Source organism: Echinops telfairi, unplaced genomic scaffold, assembly GCF_000313985.2.
Source record: "Echinops telfairi isolate 266 unplaced genomic scaffold, ASM31398v2 ScPeMD7_29;HRSCAF=101, whole genome shotgun sequence".
Lineage (NCBI taxonomy): Eukaryota > Metazoa > Chordata > Mammalia > Afrosoricida > Tenrecidae > Echinops > Echinops telfairi.
In genome coordinates this window covers 7,092,193-7,102,561 of record NW_022103926.1, presented here as the reverse complement: position 1 = coordinate 7,102,561, position 10,369 = coordinate 7,092,193, and the positions used below count along the sequence as shown (strand labels likewise).

The 10,369-nt window shown below is 40.3% G+C and overlaps 1 pseudogene; it reads right to left on the bottom strand.

Annotated features, from left to right (window-relative positions):
- Window positions 1-8,035: 8,035 nt before the first annotated feature.
- The window catches only part of LOC101657586, a 4,756-nt pseudogene continuing 2,422 nt past the window's right edge, over window positions 8,036-10,369 (bottom strand).

Genomic DNA, 10,369 nt, shown 5'->3' with positions numbered 1-10,369 from the left:
GAGGGCAATTTACAGCAATTAACACACTCATGAAAAAAGAGGATAAATCAAAAATCAACACCTTAACACAACACCAACAACTAGAACAACAACAACATAAACCCTCTAAAAAAGAAGAAAAGAACCATAAATATTAGAGCAGAAATCAATGAATTGGAAAACAGAAAAATAACATGGAAAAGATAAACAAGAAGTTCTTTGAAAGGATTAGCAAAAGTGGTAAACGTAATAAAAGAAAAGAAAGAGAAGATGCAAATATCTAGACTTATAGATGAAAAGGGTGACCTCACAACAGATCCACATGAAATACAAAGTATAATAACTCACTACTACAAAAGACTTTGCTCCAAAAGGCCTGTAACCAGGAAGAAATTGACCAATATCTAAAAACATAGTACCTACCCAAATTAACACCTATTAATGTAGAAAACCTCAACAGTCCCCAAAGTAAAGAATAAATAGAACATGTCCTCAAGAAACTTCCAGTCTAGAACATCCCAGCACCAGATGATTTGACAGAGGAATTCTACCAAGTAATCAGTGAAGAGCCACTGCTAATGCTACAGAGACTATTCCAGAATATAGAAGAGTACAGCAAACTCCCAAACTCATTCTCTGAAGTGAGCACAACCCTGATACTAAAACCAAGCAAAGATTCCCCCAAAGACAGAAAAATTCCAGACATTGTTTCACATGAGAATAGACCCCAAAATTCCCAACAGAATTCTGGCCAAAGGATCCAACAGTATATCCAAACAAATCATTGACCATGATTAAGTGGGATTTATTCCAGGGATGCAAGAGCATTTATTTCAACATTAGAAGGGAAAAATCAATGTAATTTTCCACATAAACAAGACAAATAATCAGAACTATGTGATCCTATCAAGAGATATAGAAAGGCGTTTGACAATGTCCAATACCCGTTTCTGATAAAATACACACACACACACACACACACACACGCGCGCGCGCGCGCACACACACACACACACACACAACAAAATAGACATAAAAGGAAAATTCCTCAACATGATAAAGGCAGTAAATAAGAAAGCAACAGCCAACCTCACTCTCAATGGAGGATAACTAAAAACGTTTGCCCCTGAGAATGGGAATCAGGAAAGGTTTGCTCCCTCATCCCACTCTTATTCAATATTGTGCTCAAAGTCTTAACCACAACCATCAGACAACAGCAAGAAGTCAAGAAAATCCTACTGGACAAAGAAGAAGAGAAACTCTAATTACAGATGCTATGACGCCACAAAAAGATGTTTGAAACAATAGGGGAATTTGGTAAAGTGGCAGGATACAAGGTTAACAAGCAGAAACCACTTGGTTTCGTTATACCAGCAAAGAGAGCTCTGAGTAAAACATCAAGAAAACAATACCGTGTACAATAGCCACACAGAAGATGAAACACTTAGGAATAAACCTAAGCAGAGAAACAAAAGACCTGTACACAGAAAACTACAAAGCACTATTACAAGAAAACAAAAGGGACTACACAAATGGAAGAATATACCATGTTCGTGAATGATGTTGTTGTTTAGAGCCTTCCTCTTTTTTGCTGCCCCTCTGCTTTACTATGTATGATGTCATCCTCCAGGAACTGGTCTCTCCTGACAACGTGTCCAAAGTAGGTCACACAAAGTCTCGCCATCCTTATCTCTAAAGAGCAGTCTGTTGGGCTGCCTGCATTGAACTACAGAAGACTCAGCTGTTTGTTTCCTTGACCTTGGACACAGCAGCACTGGTGAGTTGAAGGACTTCCAATATATTAACTTTTCCACAGAAAAATAAATAAATAAAGAGCACTCTGGCCATACTTCTTCCAAGAATGATTTGTTTGTCCTTTTGGACAAATTTGTCCACCACTCGCCTGTTAGTCTGTCATGCTGTAGCAACTTGAACTTGTACTTCAATACCATTGATTCTTGCTCATATGTTACTTCTTGAAATGATTGTCAGCTCGATCTTTTTTGGTCCTGTGACTCTGTATAGTCTTTGTATCTTCTTTAGATGCACCCCACATGGCTTAATATTTTGTCCATAGAATCTTTTAATAGTGCAACTCAAGGCTTCCTCCTTGCCAAGAAGGTGGGCCTTGATGCTGAGCAACGCCATAGCGGATGATGGAATGAGACAGTACTGATTGGACTCAGTATTTTCAATCCCCTCCTATGCATGTGAAAGTTGACCCCTGAAGAAGGCAAACCAGAGAATCGATGAATTGGAACGATGATGCTATTGAAGACTATTGAAAGGACCACAGACTTCCAAAAGAACAAATATATCTATCTTGGGGGAAACAAGTACAGGCAGAATGCTCCTTAGAGGCAAGGATGCTGCGACTTCCTTAGCAAGACATGCACTTTAGATATGTCATCAGGAGAGACCTGCCTCTGGAGAAGGACCTGATGCTGGTAAAGCAGAGCGGCCACAGAAGAAAGGAAGGTCCTCAAAGAGATGGATGGGCTCATTGGCTGTAACAATGGGCTCAAACATAAGACTTGTGAGGACGGTACAGCACTGGGCAGTGTTCTGTTCAGTTGTACTCAGGGTCATTATGGGTAGGAAGCAACTGGACAGCCTGAACAACAAAATAATGATCACAAGAATGAAGAAAAAAATGTCAGAACTGATGGTAGTGATGATTATATGACCCTCTGTTAACATGCTTAAAACAATGAATTATATGCGAATGTCTGCCAATAAAATTGTCAAAATTAAACACACAAGCTCACCTGCTAACTGAGGTGGGAAGTTTCAGTTCACCCAGAAGCCCCTCAGAAGAAAGTCCTGGTAAACTATTTACCCAAAGCCATTGAAGACCCTGTCTGGTACAGCTCTACTCCAGTGCGCATGGAGTCCCCATGAACTGGAATCAAATCAACATCCGTGTTCTTGGATTATTGTCGTTACCGTTGCTTTCATGTTTTTCAAGTCAGTCCCAACTCATAGCAACCCTACGAGTCCTGGCAGTCCAAGGTACATTTAATGTTCTTCACTCTTACTCTATTTTGAAGGCATTTATTCCTCTTCTGTCTTCATTACTCATTGCCCAACTTTCTGGGATTATTAATGCCATTTCAATCTCCTTGCATGGAAATTGTTTTCTCCTCCAAGGTAGACATCAGGCTTCCCCTTAGAGTAGAGAGATCACAAAAATGAACTGTTACCAAGCCAGCCAGCTGTTGAGGCCAAGTGTCCCTTCCTTGCTCTCTCCTCTTCACCTCAGCAACTCTTTCTGCCAGAGACAGAGGTGTCAGAGCAGGAAATCAGGGCAAAGGGGCAGCTCCTTAGTTCTGACCTTCTCTTGAGCTTACTGGGTGGCTTCCTGATGAGTTTATGTAGTCAATAATTCACCATCTGGCCAAGGTGCCAGTAGAGCAGAAAAGCCGACCACTGCCCTTCTGTTAAGGGAGCCCAGGCAGCTGAGGAAGATTATTTTGACTCCCCTCTAACTACTGATCAGTTACTGATGTGCCTTTATGGGGCAACCCTACATTTGGTGTTTTTCAGGACTATCATGGTTAGCCCTATGAGGATAGGGTCTTAGAGACTGTGGATCTTATAGTCCCCTTCTACCATTAAAAATTTTTATCTAAAGTTATATTTTACAAATATGTCAATAAAGATGAATATGTTTATGTCGGATGCCAAAATATTTTCTTTGAACGAAAAGTTTATTTCTTCTGATTTTAAAATCAAATGAAGCATTCCCCTGAACCCCCTAAGATATCATAAGCATGAAGCACTCACTGTATGGATAAGTCAGTCATGGATCTTTGTATTAACCTTTCACAGATGAGAAACTAGGCTTAAATTACACAGTTAATAAGTGGTATAACTACATTGATGGCCAATTGAGTTTTTTGCAAGAATAATTAGATAATCCCATTGGGAAAGAATTATCTTTCCACATTCAGAATAAAAACAAATCCCCACCTCACTCCATATATAAAAATTAACTCAAAATTAACTATAAACATCTTAGAAGAGAACACAGATGTAAATCTGTGTGATATTGTGATTTCTTAGGTATGGCACCAAAAATAAGCAGCCAAGGAAAACTTGGACTTCATGAAAGTTATCAACGTTTGTGCTTCAAAAATGAGTGTCATGAAAGTAAAATGACAACCCATAAAATGGGAGCAAATATTTATAAACCATGTATATGATAAAGGTCCAATAGCTATACTGTTTTTAAAACTGAACAATAAAAAGACAAATATCTCACTTTAAAAAAGGCAAATAAGACATTTTCGTAATACACAGTTCTCCAAAAAAGACAATAGCCAATAAACATGAAGAGATGTTCAGCACCATTTACCATTAGAGAAATACAAAACAATACATCGCTGGTGAAAATGTAAAGTCATGCAGTTACTTTGGAAAGCCATCTGGGAATTTCTCAAAAGAAAAAAAAAAACATTTTCAGGCTGTTGTTCTTATTCAGTGCCATTGAGTCTGTGCCAACTCGGCAACAGAATGAAGGGCTTCCCCATCCTGCACCAGCCTCACCACCATGGCCATGTTCAAGTCCATTGTGGCAACAACTGTGTCATGCTATCTCCTTGAGAGTCTTCCTCTTTCTCTGACACGCTGCTTGATCAAGCATGGCGTCCTTCTCCAGAGACAGTCTCTCGTGACAATCTGTCCAAAGTGCATGAGATAAAATCTAGCCATTTTATAAGGAACATTCTGTCTGAACTTCTTCCAAAATAGAATCTCTCTTTCTTTTGGCAGTACATTGTATATTTATCATCCTTCGCCAGTACCATATATCAAATGAATAAATTCTTCGTTCGTCTTCTTTACTCATTTTTCCAGTGCTCAAATGTATATGAGGTGAATATAAAGGCCATGACTTGGGTCAGGCACATCTTGGTCCTCAAAGTGACCTTCTTGGGTTTTTAGCACATTAAAGAGGTCTTTCACAAAAGATTTTCTCACTGCAATATGTCATTTGATTTCTTGACTGCTGCTTCCATGGAAATTGATTATGCATCCAAGTGAAATGAAAATTGTAATGACTGCCATGTTTTCTCTGTTTATCTTAGTGTTGCTAATAGGTCCCATTGTGAGGATTTTGATTTTCCTTTTGTTGAGTTGTAGTTCACAAGTATCATGTGACCTAGCAATCCCACTCATACCTATATACCCAAGAGAAATGAAAAACTATGTCTAAACAACAAAAATCTGTACACGAGTTTTTATAACAGTATTATTTATAATAGCCAAAAAGTGGAAAGAAGCCAATGTCTTCAACTAGTGAATGGATAAACAAAAATTAATTAGCCTTAAAGAGGGGATGAAGTACTGATATGCACTGTAACATGGATGAACCATGAAACCATTATGCTAAGTGAGAGAAGCCGGACACAAAAGATCACATATTGTATGATTTCATCTTTATGAAATGTCCACAATAGGCAAATCGAAACAGAAGATTAGTGTTTGTCAGAGGATGAAAGAAGAGGAAATAGGCAGTTACTGCTAATGAGGAAGGATTTTTCTTTTGGGGTGATGAAAATTTTCTGGGAGTAATGGAGGTGGTTGCAAAACCTTGTGAATACACTAAAAACCACTGAATTTTACACTTTAAAAAGGTAAACTTTATGGTATGTGAATTACATCTCAATTTTTAAGAAAGTAAAATTCACTGTGTTGATGGTTGCACAACCCTATGAATATTCTAACTACTATGAATTATATCCTTTAGATGGGTAAATTACACTGTGTGTGAATAAATCTCAAATAAGCTGTCATTCTAGAAAATAAGGCTTAAAGACTGACTTTCCCCAAGTCACAAGCCAGTACTACTAGTATAATGTCATCTAAAGATTTAACCTCCAAAATTAGCCATGTGGTCGTTGGGAAATATGTAGTGGCAGTAACATAATCTCCTGTCAACTAGCAAAGGGGTGGGTTCTAGCCTGTCAATCAGGTCACAGCTTAATGACCTCATATGGAGGCACAAGGGAGATAAATAGCTCAATGGAGGCCAGATACACTCTCTGCTTCCTCTTCCTACTGACAAGCCACATGAAGCTGCGTTGATAGAGCCAGAGCCCTGAAACTGGAGGAGCCATGTGGAGACTCACGCCAGCACTAAGATGCTTCCACCACCACTGGATCCACAAGACTTTCTACCTACTGGCTTGTGATCTTCCTCCATTCTGCATCATTGCATGTGTTGCGTAAGTCTGAAGAGGAAGTTATGGACTAGTATCGACATGGGGTAATATCGGACTTATGGACTTGATCTGGACTGGACTGGGATGTTTTCTTAATATACAATTGCTTTTTGATAGAAAGCTGTCTCTTAAACACATGAGTGTCTATAAATTTGTTTCTCTAGTCAACCCAGACATAAGCCATTTACCTCTTTGAATGATTTGTAAATGTCTGTTGGTAACAATTATATGACACTAACTCACAGTGTCTGTGGAACTGAATTGGCATAATGTCTGTATGTCCAGTCCTCCAGATCCATCTCCTCTCTTTTAAACATATTTCAACTTATCAGCACAGAATAATCTAAGGTTGCATGTAGCTTGTCACATGTGAACTCTACTTCTTAGGATTTCTTGGTATAGTCATTCTTTTTCATTTCTACTTCTATCTAAATCAGCTTCAGTATTTCCCAGTGCGGAATCCCAAGAAAGAAAAGTGTTTGGAGTCAAAGGGGCTTTTCTTAAAACAAGCAACCATCTAAGTTTACATTAAAGGAGCATATCAACCTGTGTGAGCCAAGGATTATAAATAATAAAATCCAAAACCCGAGGAGGGAATTGTATTAGTGCTTAATTTCTGAGCACTCAGTTTGCACGAGGCTATGAATGACAATGAATGCTCAAAATCTCTTCACAGAGTCCTCACATAGATTCAGCCTCCACTAAACTGACCAGGATTGTGAAGAGTTCTGTTCTCAGACAGCATACGTTGGAAGGTAAAGCACTATAGATACAATTAGGTTAAAAATTAAATACCTTTCCTTTTGTTTTCCTTTTTGGCCCATTTATTTGTTCTAGTTTTTGTGGTTTTCTGCTTTCTTTGGACAGAGGCGTATCTGTATTATATTTGGTTGCTGTTGGGGTTTTGTTGATATGATTTTGTTTATATAAAATCCAGAATAGGTAAATCTATAGAAATAATAACTGTACACCGCTTTGGAGTTATGAGAGGGGAGGTTATAAGAATGAAGAAAATGACCTAAATTTGATTGTGGTGACCACCGCACAACTCCTTATAATATATTAAAATCAGTGAATTGTATGAAATGAGAATTATAGATCAATGAAATGGTTACATTTTTAAAATACCAAGTGAGGCTATTGACTGATCTAGTTTAGGAAAAACATACACCCACCAAAAAATGTCTGCTTAAAGCTATGTTCTTATGCAGCCGGCTGAGGGAATGGTGGAGCAGATTCGGTTTAAAGGTCCTGAAAATGGCAGCTACTACTCTGCCATTTCCTAGACGAGCATCTTCTCATAGACCTTAGAGTGGTAAAGAAAAGCACCCAAAACCTTTTTAAACCCCCAAACCCACTGCCATCAAGTCCACTCCAACTAACTGTGACCCCTTTTCCAAGACTATCGATCTAATTTTTAACTATGCACATTAATAAATATTCTTTAACTTTTGCCCATTGTACTGTAATTACCCACCCAAACATTTCACACGGAATGTCTCCTCTGTAAAACCATATATTTAGCTCATTGTCATTCCTGTGCAACGTTCCCTTTTGCCACTGGGTTGCTTTGGTAAGTTCCCCGGGAAGAGAAACAAGTCATGCAGAGAGACGGCTTAAATCAGATGCATGCAGGCTGCGCAGGCACGCAAATACAGACACACCGAAGAAAGAGCAAGCAAATGAGGGCACATGCACCGCCTCCCCAAACAATAAGGGATCACACTGAATTAAGATAAAATGCTGCGATAGGTCACTAAATTAAGAATTTTTTAAAAGAGAGAAGGTGCAATAGTCAATGTCTCATTGAAAGACGATGCTCTTCCGTTTATTTACTTTGCTCCGGTCATTGTCCACCAGTCAGGACCAATGGGTCTCTTGTGGTCATCTAAGTGGTCGTATTTATTCCATGAAATAGAAAGATTGTAGAAAGAATGGTAATTAGCAATGAATGGCTGTATTTCATCTTGCGAGATAAAGATTTCCTCATGTGAAGGACATTCAGACGCATCAAGGAGTTCAACTAAGCTCTTGGCACCTTTTCCAGAACCAGAACCAAGCGACCTTTCTGCAGGTTCTGGAAACTGTGACGCGTTCCCCCTGTGCTCGGACCAACACAGGGGCTCACCCATGGTTTTCAGGGCTGCAACCGTATCTTTAATCTTGTCACAGTGAAACACCGTGTGCACCTTAGCTCCCGAGATCTCTCAATCCCCTGGATCTGTAATACAGTTTCTAAGCTTTGGGATCATGTTCAGCACATCGCAACATCTGGCTTTTCTTTTTTCTTCTTCTTCGGCATTTTCTTTTTTCCCCTGGTGTTGTTTTCAGAATTTGCCCATCCAGTCCCCATTCAACACAACTATCCCCATCCCATCACCCTCTTTGTCTTCGCAGTGATGAGCACAGAAATCGTCCACACGTAGAGTTGCCGCGCGGAGACTTTTGTGTGGGTGGCGCTCAGAAGGCTGCGGGCGAAGATTCTCGAGAGCTCCACAGCTTGGGATACAGAAGAGATGCGGGTCCTTGCCCTCGGCTCCGTGCATCAGCCTGAAAGGTGGGCCGTGTACCCCTGCACGCTGTGTCACGCCGCGCTTGCCAACTCCCTGGACCTTGCCTGGGACCTATCGCCATCCCTCGGGGCTGTGGTCTTCTTCAGAGTCACAAGCCAAGTTCATTTGGGAAGGCCCTTATTGGTGGCCTTGAAGGTTCCCTCAAAAACGGTATTTACAGCCCTCTGTTCTGTAGTTCCTGTGGGCTTGATCTGGGTGTCCATTTCTAGTCTACCCATGCTTCTGGTGCTGCCTTGACAGGTGTTGGTCTGTCCAGTACAAAATGGGAAGCTAGCTCTTAAAAATAAAAGCCATAGTCAATGTATCTGCGATGGATCGTCACAACGTGCCCCTCACAGAGCAGATTGCAGATCTGAAGGAGAAGATTGTACTAACACATACTGGCTTACATGCACTAGTGAAGAGTCTAGAGGAAGCGATGTATTCAAGCCAGCAACCTGAGCTGAAAAACCAAGGCTTATGTATCAGCTTCAGGTGTTAGGGTGCTCTTCCCTAACAGCCGCGGCTCCATCATTTCTCAGGAGTGGCTGACTGCAAGAACAGGGGTGAGGGGGGTGGTATGCAGGTCTTTATTTACCTCTACGCTGATTTTCCAAATGCTTGGAGAAGTTGTTTATAGATGATGAGAAACCAAAGAGGTTTCTGTTCCCATTTCGTAGATATTTGCCTTAACATATTTTAGCTTCTTACAAATTCCTCACGTTTATTTCTATAAGCATTTCTGACTCCAGAGTTAGAGAGGAGAATGCAATGTTCCTTTAGAACATTGTTCCATTAGAATGTTCCATTGTGCCATTCTAATGTTCCATTAGAATGCAATGTTATTATCTAGAGATACACAGTTGGTCTGAAAAGAGAGTTGGCTACTATAATTCCTACATCCAGCAATTGTTTTATGAATACTGATAAACCATTTTCTCCATGCAAAAGCAAGTACACATATACTCTGTAGGTAACAGTCCATGATGGGTTAATAACACAGTTTGTCTCTTTTAAAAAGAAGAGGATGTCCCCTGCTCGGACAGGTACATGATATGTTTCCAATGGTGGCAATGACTTCTATGCAACTGTCGCCATCCTCGGTACGGCCACAAGCTTTGCACCTATTGCCTAGGAAGTTGGTTTTCTTCTCTTGGCTGACTTCCTTGTCAACTGCTGTGGGTAAAGAAGAAGGAATATCACACACACACTTGTTTTTATCATCTATGTATCCATTTGGGGCGCCTCTGGTTTGAGTTCTCTTACTCATTCCTCCTCTGAAAATTCTTCACAAATGTGCTCCAATCGCCTAGACTCTGTACTTCTGCAGTCAGCTCAAAGCTGTTTCGTAAAGCATCGACATAAAGATGGAAAAGAATCTGCCACATCTGCCTGTCTGCTCGGAGGGCTGCTGTGTTTTGTTTTGTTTTGTTTTGTTTGCTGCCAGAATTTGTACAGTTTCCATATGCCCAGGTGTGGGGTTAAGGGTAAGAGGGAACCCCACAAAACAACCCTTAACCCCACACCCAGGTATATGAATTCCCTTCCTGAATTCCCAGGAAGGCCAGACCTTCTTGAGCTGTACGTATTTTCTTAGCATCCATTCTCTTCACT